The 17,921-nt window shown below is 37.8% G+C and overlaps 1 long non-coding RNA gene across 2 annotated transcripts in view; it reads right to left on the bottom strand.

Moving 5' to 3' along the window:
- Positions 1 to 2,075, bottom strand: part of LOC141399087 (uncharacterized) — a 314,481-nt gene extending 312,406 nt beyond the window's left edge. The window contains exons 1-2 of one of the 2 annotated variants that reach the window (XR_012411765.1): positions 1,393 to 2,075; positions 642 to 934 (exon numbers count right to left, since the gene is read on the bottom strand). This is a non-coding gene — a long non-coding RNA (uncharacterized lncRNA). Of the gene's footprint in view, positions 1 to 641; positions 1,280 to 1,392 lie in introns of those variants that run through there. The other variant, XR_012411764.1, reaches the window with a different exon arrangement.
- Positions 2,076 to 17,921: the final 15,846 nt, after the last annotated feature.

Here is a 17,921-nt window from a genome sequence, read left to right as displayed (position 1 = left end):
TTTCAGAATCCGCAAAAACTTCCCAGGTATAAGCACCTTTCATTTAAAATTAGTTAAGGCGCACCGTAACTTGTATTCAAAATTCCAACGCGATCATACGAATTTTGTATAATTTCGGCAAAAGGCTAGACTAACAAGAACTACCAGCTACTACTAAAAAACACTTAACTTTTCAATGGCAACCCACAAATATCCTTAACGAAAACGAAACGAAAATATTTAAAACAAAAACTTTTTCTGTTGGAATTTCAATGAAAAAATGTTTAGCATAAGAATTTTGCATTTACATGTGTGTGTGCGTATGTGTTTGAACATCACACACACACACTTACACATACATATATAAGAAGAAATATCCCAAAAATTGTTTTCAAGGACACAACCAATCACTACTGCTGCTATACAATTACAGTTACAACATTAAACAAGAAGAACAGCAACAAGAAGCAGCAATCAAGAAGAGACAGAAGCTGAGTTTGTTGTAAAACAATGGCTGGGGGTGAGTGGGTTGTGTGAAGCGTTTCTCTCCTCAGGGTTAAGGAGTTTCGAGAAATAACAATAAATCAATTTTGTGTTAAATTTATACAGAGTCCTTATCGTCAATAAAGACACCAAATAATACTCCTGAAGACATTTTTTACCTTTTTGTTTCATTGGTAATTGTTGATTTATTTATTTGTGGTTGATGATGATTTTCCAAAATATCAGGAAGTTTGTTTGTTTGTTGATGGTTGAAGGAGGAGGAGAAGGGTGAAATGTAGAAAATTTGAAGATAATAAGTATTCCCAATACTATTTGGCATTTGCCTATTTTACGTCACTAGACACAATTTTTAGATATTTTTATGATTTTCTTTTTTGGAGGTTTTGAGAATTTTTTATTATTTTTTCAAACACTTTCCTCGATTTTTCCTCGTCGTTTTTTATTTCTTTTTCTTGTGTTTTATTTTTTTATAAAATTTATTAAGAAAACAATAAAGTGATAGACTCTTTAAGATGTCACATCAATGATAACACGAACACACACACACATGGACACATTTAACAAAATTGCTGGGGCCTCTGTGAGATAAGGTGACAGAGGCGGCGACGGAGGAGGAGGAAAAGGAGAAGTATTAAAACACTAAACGCGAAGTTCACCAATTGAGATTGACACGAACGGCGACAACGACGAAGACGACGACAACAACGACGGCGGCGTTAGCGTCATTAACGAAACACGAAAACAAAATAAAATGTTATGGCACGAACGTAACGAACAAACGACCTGCTCACGAAACACTTAAACGCTTGATACACGAAGCAGGCGCAAATTTTGAAAACGGAACCATTGGCAAAAAATAGAAAGAAACGGAAAACGACATTTACAAGCCCAGAGCGTGGAGGGACTTACATGATTTCCTTTTTTTTCTCACTTTGCACTTTCACCAAAAATAAAATGGAAAAATTATGTTCCTGATAATTTCTTGGTGAAACTTTATATTCCTAACAGGCACACAAAATAACACCAACCGACCACCAGTCAGCACCACTAGCCAGGGATTTGTTTGGCCACACTCTATTTTGGTATCGGAAATAATTCGACTTTTTTCAAAACCACTTTCTTCACAACTCCTTTTTTCAAAATTTCAATTTTAATCACAACACTGGCGCACACACACTCACTTTCCTCGCTTACATCCTTTCACTTTTATGTAGTTGTGTGTGTGCTGGCTTTTTTTGCAAAACACACATAGGCTTTATGTTGCTCACTTGGTTGGTTGTATAGTGCCTCTGTTGTGGTGGTGGCGGTTTTCCTTATTTTTTTTCTTTTGGTTATTATTTTGTAATTAAAATTTCCAGGGGCCCTTTTTCCGTTGTGGGCTTAGCTTTTCTCCACACAGCCTGAACGAACGCTTAATTCCAATTTAGTATCTGGTCGGTGGTCACACAACAACAAGACTAACAAATCGCTAACGGTAATTTATTAGTTTTTTTTTCTATTTAAAAGCGACAGCGACAACGACGACGACAATAAAATGGTGGTATTCCGTTGGCAACGACGAATCTTAGCATCGCGGCGTATATCCAACGACTATCAGCCTGCCAATTGTAAGCATTTCTGGAGACCCCCAAAACAATGTAGAAAAAACCATTTACACGCACACACACGAGCAGAGTAGCAACATAGCATAGCTGCTAGAATTTTTCTCAATAAAGCAACAAATGCAGAGCATGAAGTTTTTCTTGCTCTCCCCCATAAACGGAAAAACACACTCACACTACCATTACCAACATAAGGCAGCCAATAATTATCATTAACATCACGATGATGATGTTCTTCATGATGCTCAAAACAGCCAAGCAAACACACACAACAGCTTTTACGCATCTAATGGTGTGTGTTTTGGTCGTTTTGGGGGAGAATTTTTGCATAAAAATTTACCTTGAGCAAAATTTTCGTGAGTATCTTTATAAAATAGTAAACAAAACAAAAGCAACAAGAAACGGAAAAAAGCTTTTCACAACAAACCACAACAATGATGGAAAATACATCCTATGAGAGGAAATTTGCAAAGGAGAGCCGCAGAGAGTAATCGGTAAACAATGTAAGGAGAGATGACCAAGTTAACTGCAAAAGTTGAGATAATCTCAACTGCAAAACGAAAAACTATTTCGCTGGGTAAACACCAGAGCAACAATGTCAACAATGTGGCCACATTAAACCTTTAGAAGGGGAATAATCTGTGGAATACTGGGGTACAACTATCATAGAAGACTTATCGAAATAATATAAAAACAATTGTCACAAACATAACAAAAGAGGACTAGGGAGACTGTCCTCACATCATTATACCCTACACCACTATGTGGGGAGGGTATTATAAGTTGGTTTTGGCCAAAAAGTTTGTAACGCATCGAAATAATGGTCGTAGACCCATACTTATATATACCAAAATGAATGTCTCGACGAGCTGAGTCGATCTGGCTATGTGTGTCCGTCCGTCAGTCCGTCCGTCCGTCCGTCTGTCCGTCTGTCCATCTAAACCTTGTAATCACGCTACAGGTCGCAATTTTGATCGGATCGCCACGAAATTTTGGATGTTGATGGGGGTCCCGGAGGGGAAGAAGCCTATTGATTTTGGTGATGGTCGGATAATATTTAGGGGTCGGAATGGGCAAAAAACTTATGTGGATAAAAAGACAACCCTTTTTTCCAAAGCGAATATCTCAGCTTCAATATGGGGTATACCAAAAGCAGAACCTGGCCATGAAAGTAGAAAATATCGCCTTTCTAATGATGTAAAGTAGGTTCTCGTAGGTGATCAAACAACGAATATATCGCAATAGCCGCTAATAGAACCCAACTTTTAATTTTTGCGATTTGAATAATAATGACGAATATCACAGCTTCGGTTGGGGATCTTCCAAAAACAAAGTCTGACTATGAAAGTTGAAAATCCCATCTTTACAGTGATGCAAAGTAGGTTGGCGTAGGTGGCCACATAACGGAGATATCACAATAGTCGGCGATACATCCCATTTTTTCATTTTTTTGTAATCACGCTACAGGTCGCAATTTTAATCGGATCGTCACGAAATTTTGAGGGCTAATGGGGATCCTACAGAGAAAGAAGCCTATTGATTTTGGTGATGATCGGATAATATCCAGAGGTCGGAATGGGCAAAAAACTTATTTGGAGAAAAAGTCAACGTTTTATTTCAAAGCGAATATCTCTGCTTCTAAAAGGGTATATCAAAAGCAAAACCTGCTGATGAAAGAAGAAAAGATCACCTTTGCAACGATGTTACGTAGGTTGTCGTAGGTGGTCAAACAATGAAGATATCGCAAAAGCCGCTAATAGAACACAACTTTTCATTTTTGCGATTTTAATAATAATGACGAATATCACAGCTTTGGTTCCGGACATTCCAAAAGCAAAGTCTGACAATGAAAGTAAAAAATCCCAACATTACAATGATGTAAAGCAGGTTGGTGTAGGTATCCAAATAACGGAGATATCGCAATAGTCGGTAATACATCCAATTTTTCCACTTTTTTGGAAATCATGCTACAGGTCGCAATTTTAATTGGATCGTCACGAAATTTTGGGTGTTATTGGGGGTCCCACAGAGGAAAAAACCTTTTGATTTATTCAGGGGTCGGAATGTGACAAACAAAAATATTTGGAAGTTAATATCTCCCTTCTGTAGGAGGTATATCGAAAGCAAAACCAGACAAGGAAAGTAGAAAATATCACCTTTACAACGATGTGAAGTAGGTTTTCATAGGTGTTCAAACAACAGAGATATCGCAATAGTCGGTAATGCATCCCTTTTTCCATTTTTGTGCAATCACACTACGAAATTTTGATCGGATCCTCACGAAATTTTGGGGGCTGATGGGGGTCTAACACAGAAAGAAGCCTATTGATGGTTGGCATACATCCCACTTTTCCATTTTTTATTTGGGTTGTAAAGTCGATGCACTTAAATACGTTTCAAAAAAATTGACCTGTGTTAATGTAGACATTCAGAGCAAAGGCGCTAAGTTATCCCAATCTTAATATTTTAAATTTTATTAGTCAAAAGCTTTCGAACACGGGTAGTGGTGTAGGGTATCACATAGTCGGCCCCGACCCGACTATAGCCTTGGCTCACTTGTTTTTCTTTGGACTTGGTATATATAAAGGCCCACATAGGATAAATATACATAGAAGCGCTGTAGAGTTCGGCCAACATAAATATCACAAATGATAAAGCCCTGTATTATAGATGCCATGAAAGGAAACATGGGCTAGGTGTTGGTAAAACGGAGACTCAAAAACCTGTAGTGGAATTTTCTGACGCATTTTTTGGTTAACGACAAAAATCGTTAAGTTTAAACACACAAATTTATGAATGAAAATTACTAATAAACAACAACACTTGGTTGGTTGGTTTACGTGGTGGCTATACTCAATTAGTATGTAAGACATACCGTTTTGAAAACCACACCACTCGTTCAGAGATTGCTATATCGTTGTTGCGTGTTGGCAATTAAATCCAGCCTGATGAATTTAGGAATCGCAGAAAGTCTCCCAGACCTACTTCTGTTATCCCTGTGATATCATGAAGGAACGGTTGTCCAAAAGCTTTAAATCGTCGTTGCATTTGTGCAGGGCAGGAACAGAGGAGGTGCTCAACAGTTTCCTCCTATTCTTCATTCCCACAGCTACGGCAATGGCCATTGTGTGGTAGATTTAAGCGTTTTGTATGGTTACCAATTGCCCAGTGACCGGTAAACACTGCAATAAGTCTTGCAAGGTTCCGCCGAGTTTGATTGATCAGGAACTTAGTGCGTTTGGCGTTGTAATGAGGCCATATTGACTTTGATATCTTGCATGTTACCGTTTTGTCCCATCTATTTTCAGCCAGTGATAGATAGTATTTGAAGATATCCCCTTTAACCACTCCCATTGGTATTGCGACTGACGCCTTTGGGAGTTCGTTAGAGGCGGATCCTGCTCTAGCTAACTCGTCTGCCTTTTCGTTCCCAACAAGTCCCTTATGGCCCGGGATCCAAGTGAGAACTACTCTTGACGGACGCCCTAGTTTAGCAAGTTCTTCTTTACAATCCTTCACTAGCTTTGTTGTGACGGAGTCAGATTTTAGTTCAAGGAGCGCCGCTTGACTGTCGACGAAGATTCCTATTGAGTTTGCTGTGTGATGATGTAATAGTTCAGTAAATGTCTCCTTTATTGCCAGTATCTGCGCTTGAAAGACACTGCAGTACTCAGGTAGCTTTGTGGATGTATGTAAGTTTGCTTCTTCCGAGAACACACCGGATCCGACTCCACATTTCATCTTGGAGCCGTCCGTGTATACTTTAGTATCATAAGCCGTCAATGGTGATCCATTATTCCATTCTCTTCTGCTTGGAAATTTGACTACAAATGGCTAATCAAAATTCATTGTAGGAGCGCAATAATCAGCAGTGGTTGCTATTTCTTTCAGAAGTTTTTGAAGCACGCACGCATGTCCGTAAACTCTGTCTCTCCACATTCCTAAAGCTTGGAGTCTCACCGCATTACATGTTGCTGTTGCTTTGATGTGTAAATCAATTGACAAAATGTGCATCATTATATTGAGGACTTCGGCCGGACACGTTCGAATCGCCCCTGTCACCCCGATGCAAGGAGATCTTGGTATGCTGTATAGTTTTTTTCTGTATTGTTTTCTTTTCTTTTTCCATACTAGTGCTCCATATGTGAGAATTGGTCTGATTATGCTGGTGTACATCCAAACAATTTGCGACATGCGTAATATGCAACGGTTGCTTTGTGAGCACGGTATTCCATGCTACGATTCCATGCATCTTTGAATCTAGGATGACTCCTAGGTACTTTGCATGATTTGATAGGGGTATTACTTGACCTCGTAGTCTTGGAAGATTGGGTATTTGGTCTTTGTAGTGAATAGCAACATCTCAGTTTTCCCTGGGTTCACACCCTGACCACATCTTGTGGCCCAAGTATCTAGCGATCTCAGGGCTCCGCTCATAATGTCACTTATTACGGTCGGAAATAAACCGGAGACGAGTATTACCACATCGTCCGCATAGGCAACCACTTTAATCCCCATATTACTTAGCTGGTCCATTACAGAACATTTGTTCCATAGATCGAACTAAGAAAAGATCTGCAATTCTCTCTGTTTTGTGCTTCGCTTTTTGGAATACCGCGCCTTGTCATCTCTTCATCCACTTGTTTGCGCCATCTATTCTTTGGCCTGCAATTCTGCGTGCACCGCCATGTGGCTCGAATTTATACGCCTATTTAGCGGGTTCATCATCGCTCATTCTTATTATATGGCCTAACCAACGCAATCGCTGCATCTCGATACGTTTAACTATATTTATGTCGTTGTAAGCAGATACAGCTCGTGGTTCATACGACGTCGATATTCACCGTCAACACAGATCGGTCCGTAGATCTTTCGAAGAATTTTTCTCTAAAACACGCCAAGCACTGCCTTATCTGCTTGCGCAAGTACCCAGGCTTCGGAACCATACGTCAGCACGGGTAGTATCATTGTTTTGTAAAGCGTTTTTTTTCTTTTTTTTTTTGACAAGATGTGGCTTTATTCCTAAACTGCTTACTCACTCCGAAGTAGCAGCTGTTGGCCAACACTATTCTTCTTTTGATTTCACAACTGATGTCGTTTGTTGTGTAAACGGCTTTATTCCTAAACTGCTTACTCACTCCGAAGTAGCAGCTGTTGGCCAACACTATTCTTCTTTTGATTTCACAACTGATGTCGTTTGTTGTGTAAACGGCGGCGCCAAGGTATACGAAGTGTTTTACTACCTCAAAATTATAGTATTGGTGTAGATTGTGCCACTTCTTTTGACGTTTGCCTCTCGTATAACCTTTTCTAGCAGGATGTTGAAAAGATCACACGAAAGGCTGTCTCCTTGCCTGAAACCTCTTTCGGTACAAAACTCTTCGGAGAGGTTCTTTTCTATTTTAACTGAAGATCTTGTGTCAGTTAGAGTAATTTTACAAAGCCGAATGAGCTTTGCGGGGATACCAAATTCAGACATGGGGCTGTTGAAGGCTGCTTTAGTCTTATCTCCTTTCTTATGGACGGGCCACAGGATACTCATGTTCCAATCGTCAGGTAATCGTTCTTCCTGATGAATACACCTTATCAGCGTGTCGCCTCCGGTTTTTATTATTCTTCAGCCGGTTTATTGCTGTCTTTACCTCATCTTGGCTGGGCTGTATACATTCAATACCATCTTCTGGGATTGGATCTGTGGCATCTTCGTCGCTTCGCTACTATTAGATACCAACAGTTTGGAAAAATGCTCTTTCCATACCCTTAGCACACTATCTGTATCAGTTACCAGATTACCTTGCTGGTCTCTACAGGAGGATATTCCAGTTCCAAAGCCATCAGTTTGATGTTTCACTCTTTGGAAGAATTTTCGGACTTCATTCTGTCTTCGTTACATCTCGATTTGCTGCTACTACATGTTTCTTGGAGCTGCAAAGTCTATCAGCCTCATACCATTGTCAGATGTTTCACTGTGGAGACTGAATTCCCCGACTGTTGGGCCAAAGATATTCTCCTTTCCAATTTTGGCATTAAAATGGCCTAGAATAATTCTAATGTCATGGGCAGGGCAACGGTCATAAGTTTCATCTATATATCTTTGGTCTGTTCGTCCTTGTCTTCAGTGGGAGCATGAGCGCAAATAAAGCTGATGTTGAAGAATTTTGCTTTTAATCGAATTGCAGCGAGTCTTTCATTCACTGGGGTGAAGCTGGATACCAGATGTTTTAACCTCCGACCAACTACAAATCCGCAACCAAACTCATGCTTTACGTCATGGCAGCTATAATACAGTGCGTCACCTTTAGGTGTTATTGTGACGCCTTTCCCGTTCCATCGTATTTCCTGTATGGCAGTAATGTCGGTCTTGTACTTTTCAAGTACATATGCCAATGCACCTTCTCTATAAAGAGTGCGAACATTCCAGGTGCAGATTAGCACATCGTGGTCCTTAAAACGTTTGCGGGGTTCCTCAGCTTTAGAGGGGTTTGTTGTTCTTTTCTTTCGTATTTTCCTAGTAGCCTGTTTTTTCTAGGGGAGGGTTACCAACCCGACGCCCAAACCCAAGTTTTTAGCGTTCTTATGGGTGAACGCGCGGCACATGTTAGCTCACTACCTTTAACGGGTGTTAAAGGCAGTTCCCCAGGTGACACCACGGGGAGGTAAGTGTCCACTTGAGATGAAAGAGGGACCAAGATAAATCCTGGGCTTTGCACATGTTAAAGCCGGTCAAGACCTTTGCTTGGTATCATTCATCCCCTACGTCACCCTTGAACCATTAATTATTGTCTATGAAAAGTAACGTTATATAAAACCTAGGATTGGGTAGCCTAGTTCCATTAAAAATCGATTTTGAGAGTTTTTTTTGTCTAAAGTAATTAGTTGGTTCGCCCTTCGATTAGTGAAAAAGTCCCTTGGGGCATATAATGTATTCCAGGGATATTTTACCTATAAATGTTTAAATCGTTTAAAGCGTTGAGATTAATAGCTTAGTTTTCATCGAGATTTATAGTTAAACGAGGAAACGAGTAGATACCTTATATGTATATCAATTCCAATAAATTTAAAACAAAAAAAAGTATTATCCCTTTTATTTTCTTTCTTTGACATTCAAAATCACCGGTAACTAAAGATTGTTGTATTGCTCTCGTAATTATGCAACCAATAGATTTAAATAGCATTTTGTCTTATTCGTAAGCTATAATGTTTATATGAAACATGTCGGCGAGATGAAGTAATATGGCGATGTTCATACGCCAAAAAAACGGCCTCTCTAACATATGTCCCAAACATATTTTGCAGCAAACATATATATTTTTGCAACAGTCCCAAACATAATATATGTTTGGGTCTGCAAACAAAAATATATGTTTGGGTGGAAACAAATATATGTTTGGGTGCAAACATATATATGTTTGGGTGCAAAGATATTTATGTTTGGGTGCAAACAAATATATGTTTGGGTGGAAACAATTTTATGTTTGGGTGCAAAAAAATACAAACCCAAAAAAGCACAAAAAACAAACACATGCACCAGTGGGCGCTTACTGAGAGCAAGGGAGCGTAAAATTCAATGTAAAACACTTTAAAATGTGTGCTCACTTGCTCTCAGTAAGAACTCACTGGCTATCTCTACAGTATACACACAAATGTTGTGCTTTTTATTGAAAGGCAAAAGAACAACAAACACATAGGTACATACAAAATTCCAAAGAAATACATAGCACACTTTAATAAAAGAAAAACTGATTGAAATAATTTGTAAATGGTCACACTTTTAAAAAGGAAAAATATATAGAAACGTAGTTGAACGCTTCTCCTTAGTTGTGAAATAAAACAAATTGTCCTCATAGTTGAAATCATCAGCGGGAATAGAATGATTGAATGAATGAATGAATCAAATGATTATGTAATGTAATATATAAATATGGATATGCCATATTTCAAATATACATAAGTATGTATGCATTTAATTTACTAAAAAGCACAATTTCTTTAATAAAACACAAAACACTGATTTATTCACTCACTTTACCGTCTTGACTCTACAAATGCATCTAAAACACTGAAGAAAGAAAAAACAAAATATAATTCATATCATTTCTTCTTCTCCTTCTAAGTTGGTTAACAACAACAAAACAAGAAAGAATCTAGTTTGACGCATACATGCCACCAAAGCCCCCTTCTTCGCTTTTACGTCTTCTTTTATACAATACACACAACTCTTTATTATAAAACAGCATTCCACAGCCGCGAGAGCACTGTTATTACTCTAGTTGACAAACATCCTCTCTCCACCCATGAAAAAAATGTTCTAACATAAAAAATATGTTTTACCCAAACATATCAAATTGAGATATGTTACAAAATGTTGCAAACATATATTTTTTGGATCCAAACATATTTCTAACATAAATTTTTCTGCGTGTAGAAATGGCTAAATATTCCCCATAATGGGATGAGTGCATTGGAATTCTGAAGTTCCATCGCGAGTCATAAAATGATCATGTCACATGGGCAAGGGTAATATTATATATCGTCACCAGAAATGCCCGAAGACGTAACCCACATGAAAATCAAAATTCGTTTTTGATAGAATTTGATATATAAAGCTAAAATACAGACTCTGGTAAAATTTGAAGCTTCTATGTTCAAAAATAACGATCCTATTCAGGAAATACCATTTCGGAAAATGGTATAACATTGCTAGGGTTTTGAGTAGGGAAATCTTGCACCGGGAATTCCCGGGAATTCTCGGTTTTTTGGTTACGGGATTTTCCCGGGAAACAAAATCATATTTCCCGGGAAATCGGGAAATATCTTTTCACATTTATCACAACTAGTATTGAATTAATGAATAAACCGTCACTTTTATACTATAGAATCAGAATTCGAATAGATTTTACAATCTTAGTTTAAGTACGAAGATGGACCAGATCGGTGGTCCACTACTTCTGGTACCTTCCCCACAAAAGTTCAACTATTATCGCTCAAAATGGTGCGCACGATAAGGGAATAACCGAATCGGTCATAATTTTGCATATGGTAATATTAGTTCCAGGCATAGAACGAGTTCCACACAAAATTCGGAAAAAGTGAAGTTTTAGAGCTCCTCTCGGATCGATTTTAATTTTTTCATTAATTTGTCTTTATGGACCCCTTTACGACGGTACAAATTTTGTCTGGAGCAAGTCCATACTTCCTGAGATAATGAAGCTCAAAGAAACCTTGACGGCAACAACTAAAATGGAAAATTAACAAGATAACTCCCGAAGGAAGTTTCTCATTGGTTCTAACTTAACATATCGTATTATTTCATACAGTCATGTATCAGGTTGGAATATGGATTATATCGATCCAGCCCTTCGGGTACCTCCAACACAAAATTTAGGAAAAGTGTAGTTTAACAGCTCATCTCGAATCGTTTCGAAATTCTTTCCAATAAATTCTACTGAAGGCCCTGTTACGACAGCGCAACTTTTCTTGGCAACTGGGCAAGTCCAGTCTTTCTGAGGTAAAGGCACAAAATCTCAAAAAAGCCTGCCGATACCAACTACATTGGGTAGTACGTATGATAACCGTCGAAGGGTGAAATCTCTCACACTCTCTCTTTTAAACGTTTGGCAACTTGCTTTGTGTGCGGCTGTAGTTAAAACGGTATTTTTTCAGGGCAAATCCATACTTCCTAAGAAATTGACTCAAAAACTCAAAAAGCCCCTAGAAACGTCAGAAGTATTGTGTTTGCTTCTTTTCTTTAGGTCCGAGGCTGAGGGTATATTTCAGCCGGCAAAGCTGACTGATACTTTCTTTCTTGCTTCAATCAATCTTAAGCATATGAATAAAACATACGATTTTCGAGGTCAATAAAATATGAATTTCTGATCAATATCTTAATTTTTTGAGCCAAATCACTTTCCATAGACCGATTTCATTAGCTTTGAATAATGGAAATGGTCCGTGTGGGTAAAAGCCGGGCAACACGGTGCATTTTGCCATATTTTTTCGTTTTTAATCGATGGAGCGAAAACGTGTCGTCCATTTTTGAGCCCGCAACTCTTTGAAAATAGTGTATTTCATATAAGTTACTATGGGAAGATAAAAAAATCTCGGAAATATTAATCCACTCTCGTCTTTAAAAATTTCCCGGGAAATCCCGGATTCCCGGGAATTGCGATTTTTTGATTCCCGTTTCCCGGGAATGATAAAAACCGGGAAAACCCAAATCCCTAAACATTGCAGATGTTGTTGAAATGATCCCAAAACCAAGCGTTTTCGCCGGTTCAGGTTCATTACTTACTTACATTCGGACATGATTGATAATATCCCAACTATTCGCCCTCATAAGATTGATATTCTTCTGTAAACTTATGTTGTTGTGGGTTACGGCTTTAAGCATTTCAAGTGACGATATGTATGTATGTACGTGTGCTACAAAGTGTATATCCTTAAAAAATATGAATAAATATACACTAGTCGTAGAATGTTTTAGATGACAAAATAATCAGCAAATGTCACGTAAATTACGATGGAGGAATTTAAGAAATAAATTTGGTAGCCATGGATGCTGCTCCCGGTCTTAAAATGGTCTCAACCCGTGATATTTGGTTTATATGAATTGTTTTACCTTATATGTCAGGTTATTATGAAGTAGAAATCCGTTATAACGTACGTACGTTATACGTACAAAATTATATGTTTTGTTATTACTCGGTAATCCGGACAATTCGGTAATCCGGACACCGCCAAAACATATGGGGCCCGGATTATCAAGATTATACTGTATTTGTTTTTTTTTTGTGGCTTTTGGGTTTGCATTTGTTTGCACCCAAACATATATTTTGTTTGCAGGACCCAAACATATGTTATGTTTGGGATTGCTTGAAAACAAATATATGTTTGCTGCAACATATGTTTGGGACATATGTTAGAGAGACCAGCAAAATTGCTCGACTCCGACTCCGGCTCCGAAACCCTGGTTATAACGCTCTAGGTTAATCTCGACTTATCTCGAAGAGATAAGAAGTTTAATAATAAATATAATCTTTGCAATAGCCTCCTGACTAGATAGTTCAGAAATCTGCATATTTGAGAGACAATAATCCATAACTCTCATTTTATATCTCTTTCTCCCACATAATGCTGTCACATACACTTTCCTCTGCACACCAAATCATAAATACGTCATAGTTCAGAATTGTTTCCTTGGCCGAAAATCTAATAACGTCACAAAACTTTTCTATGCCACGCTGCTACGTGTGCTGTGTATCCTGTCAGTAGTGTCAGCATAGCGTAAAATCAGCACAAAGCATCCTAGCCAATGTGCAGAACACAGAAGAAACATGTGAAGCGTATATGTGTGTGTAAGAGCCACTGCAAAAGACGCAACAATTTTTTAAACAAAATGCCGGGAAATTTGAGCTTTTTAATAGACTTCACAGCCAAAAAGCTTTTTCACAAATGTTTGCTTATTGGAAATGATGGTGATTATCATTCAGTTGGTGTTCTGTTGTGTCCTATGCTATGGCTGGTGGTCCATATGGGGCTGTTTTGGGGATGATATGCGGCATAACATTTCGAAAGCACACACACCCGCTCACACACAAAACAATTAAGGGTTATGCTTTACATTGAGGTTATGCTTGAGTGGTAACGTTATTTATGTCTAGCTCTGAGTTACTATTCTGTTCAGCTGCTTGTTTACCCTGTTATTTTCGTGGTCTTCTTTTTTATACAGGAATGCAGTAGATATAGGTTAGTAGTAAATTGAAAGCAAATGAAATGAGCTTTGAACAGGAACAAAAACAAAATGTTGGTGAAAAACAGATGAAAACAACAACAACCCCCACTCATAAAAAGGAGTTTTAATGTCTCTTTTACGCTTGAAAAGTAAGTGAAAACAATAACAATAGCAACAATTTAATCAAATTGTTGAATGGATTGTGGTAGGAAATTGGATTCTCATTTGAAAACAAATGACAATATTTGTATAAAACAACCGAATTGATTCCAAACAATCAAATAGAGGTAATTATATTAGTATGTCAGAAATATATTGTAAAAATGATTTGAGGAAGTAATGAAATAGACGGTATTGAAACTTCTAAACACATTTACCTACCTTTTACAATTGCTCCGTTCCAGAACATACAAGAGTCTATTATTTTCAAATGTTTACACATTTTTCCTCTGTTAATTTAATAGAAATGTCAAAAATAATAGATTCTTGCAGGTTTTGAAACAAAACATTTTCCAGAAAAGATTACTAATTCTATACACATTAGCTAACCTATTTTAGACCTTTCCGTTGAACTTTTAAATAAAAGACATCCCTTTTTATTCAAGGAACATCATCAAATGCATTTCAAGAATACTTTAACTGACAAAATATACAGACCCCACAATGCGTATTGCTCTCACTAAAATAACAGAGAAATTTTCTTTGGGAGAGCTAAACATGTGAGCGTAGAAGAGAGTATAATTCTAATTGGAATCATTCATAGTAAAATGTTTTTGCAAACATTGTTTTGTGCCGAGAGCGAGAGAGACTGTAAATATACCAAAGAAGAGAGTGAGTGCCTTACTCCCCCTTAAATGAAGATTCTTATCTGCAATCAATGTCAAGCAAAATGTGTGCAGACCACATAAAACTATGGTCGAGTAAAGTTCCGGAAACGGAAAATGAAAGTGTTAAGAAGTTTAATATGAATTTGATTGGGTATTTGGAAGTTAAGGTTAACTTAAATTACGCACTTAAATAAATTCGAAATACAACATAATAGAAAGTTTAAAGGGGCTGTTTTATTAAAAAAAAGTAATTGAAGGTTTTAGTTGGGTTTAGATTACCAGACGTACAAACGGACACACATATCCAAATTGATAGCTTACAAATTTTTGAACCAAATCACACTTATAAAACTCTCCTCACATAGCTGTATAGTATTTAAAATCCTACGTCTTTCTATATTAAAGCAAGTAATAACGAATCAGCCGGATTTGTTGAAGGTAAATTCGCTATCCCTTGGCTGTTCTTTTGCAAAAAAAATAGTTGTAGGCCTAAATAGTATTTTTGGAACTTTTGAGTCATTATTGCGGAAAGTGAGGATATTAACAAGTTAAAAAGTATCAGTCGGCTTTGCCGACAGAGATATACCCTCAGCCTGTGCAAATTGAAACACTTTTTTCACAAAAAAAAACTTATGTATTTAGGGGGTTTCAAAATTTTGGTCGTATGAACCGACAAAAATGTTGATTACGATTAAAGTTCAAAAATTTTGCGGAAAAGGTACTTAAAGGAATGGACCGACATAGACCATGGGGGTGCCATAGGGGGTTTTTACACCCTTCGGACTGTTTTCTCAAGAATTATGGACTTGCCCCTGAAACAACTTTTATCATCGTAATTGAGGCAGCGAATGTAAGTTGCTTCAACAAAAATCAAAGTGATTTAATAGCAGGTCTTAAAGTGAACTTATCCAAAATTTTGTGTGGGAGGTACGAGCTGGAGTGGATATTTGTCCACTCCATATTCATATATTGAGAATGTGTAAAGTATGGATCAAATCGGCCACTCCCATCAAAAGTTATCGTGCGCACAATTTTTCCGAATATTTTTGAACTTTTGTGGGGTAGGTACCTGAAGGAGTGGACCGATATGGCTTATCTACGAACTTAAACTAAGTTTGGAAACAATATTACGAAGGCCAAATTTTGGCCGGAATCGGCATTTTCGTTCGAGAATTATCTTGCGCTTCCACCCATAAACATGGTGTCGTAGGGTTTGTTTTTCAACTTTCAGGCTATATTTTCAGGAAGTATGGACGAGCCCCTGAGGACACTTGTACCTTCGTATAGGGGACTGTGAATACAAAATGTTACAACAAAAACCAAGGCGATTCGAGAGCAGGTCCTAAACTGAACTTTTCCAAAATTTTGTGTGGGAGGTACTCGAGGGAGTTTACCGATTGAGTCCATATTTGAACCTCATCTAAGTCTGGTAGAAGTTTCATAATGTGCAATGTATGGACCAAATCGGTTACTTCCTTCAAGAGTTATCGCACGCACAAATTTTTCGAACATTTTCGAACTTTTGTGGGGGAGGTACCGGAAGGAGTGGACCGATATTATCCATCTTTGAACTTGAACTAAGTTTGGACAAAATATTACGAAAGCCAAATTTTGGACCGAATCGGCAGATCCGTCGAAGAGTTATATTGCGCTCCAACCATTACACACGGTGTCAAAGGGTTTTTTGTAACTTTCAGGCTATTTTCTCAGGAAGTATGGACTTGCCCCTAATGAAACTTACAGCGTCATATAGAGGACAGCGAATACAACTTGCGTAAACAAAAATCAAAGCGATTCGAGACCAGGTCCTAAACTGAACTTTTCCGAAATTTTGTGTGGGAGGTACCCGAAGGAGTGGACCGATTGAGTCCATATTGGAACCTCATCTAAGTTTGGTGGAAGTTACACGTATGGACCGAATCGGTTATTCCCTACACAAGTTTTGCGACAATTTTTGAACATTTGCTGAAGGAGTGGACCTATATTGCCCATCTTCGAACTTAAATCGAATCTGGACAAAATATTTCGATACCCAAAATTTTAACCGAATCGATTGATCCGTTCGAGAGTTATCGTGCGCACCAGCCAGCCAGACGGACAGACAGACAGACGGACGGACATTGCTAGATCTACTCAAAATTGTCTAAAACGGATATCGTACAAACATGCTTGGGGTCTAAAACCATTATTTCGATGAGGCACATTTTTGGTCGTATCAAAGTGTAAATACCCTCATTAGCCTAAAGGCTGAAGGTATAAAAAACATAGCGTTGAAATTGAGACCATAAAAGCTAAAAGCTTTGTCTCACCCTGTGTTAATTGAAACATTTATCTATGGGCAGATCGAATACCGACTGCACCTCTAAAATCATTTTCTGCAAACCTTGTGTATTTAAGGGGTTTCAGAGTTTAGCCGCCCTTTATGGCCGTATGAACTTGGCGACAAAAATATGGGGTTGGATTAACACTCAAAAGTGTTGCGGAGGAGGTTCCTAAAGGAATGGAAGTGAATCTTATTTTAGGTGTCATTATGGACCTTTAGAGCTTTTGGACAATTATGCCAGGAAGTATGGGCTTGTCCACCAAAACCATAATACCACAAGGAGTAGCTTTGGTAAAAAATTCCAAACGATCCTCGAAAAGACCCTAAACTACACTTAAAAAACTAAAACTAAGTATGGACAACATTTTAGGAGATCAAAAGTGCGCGCATCATTTTAGCGAACATTTTTATATTTTTGTGGGGGATAACACCGTCCGACTTGAACCGGACTATATACGGTTGAAACTATAGGCAAAATGGAGTAAAATGGAATTTTTGATTTTTCGTTTTCTCATCGTTTTGACCTTTTAGAGGGCATTCACATTTCAAAGGTCAAAATTTTTCAAAAAAAAAAAAAAATATTTTAAATACTTGTACTCGTCGTACGATGCTGGTGTTGGTGTCACATTAAAGGAGAGAGTATAGGCTTTCTATAATAATTATAAATCATTGCATTCCAGGAGAACAAGGACATAAAAATGTCCTTGAAAAATTAAATCATAAAAAATCATTTGAAAACATCCTGCAATTTTTTTCAAAAAATATATGTTAATGTCCTTCCCGAAGTTTCAATATTCTAGCTTTCGTAGTTATTTTTTAATAAATATTTACATGAATTTCTTCGAAGAAAAGTGATAGCGAAAACGCCGGGACACGTGTCTTTTTTATTTTTGGTCTTCTATCATGCTGCGGTGTCAAAATATGGTTTGTTCGTAATTTTTTTCTTATTTTTTTTC

Source organism: Musca autumnalis, unplaced genomic scaffold (assembly GCF_047663935.1).
Source record: "Musca autumnalis isolate F117 unplaced genomic scaffold, ASM4766393v1 scaffold_3, whole genome shotgun sequence".
In the NCBI taxonomy this organism is placed as follows: domain Eukaryota; kingdom Metazoa; phylum Arthropoda; class Insecta; order Diptera; family Muscidae; genus Musca; species Musca autumnalis.
The sequence above is the reverse complement of the archived record's forward strand: the minus strand, read 5'-3'. Positions and strand labels throughout refer to the sequence as shown.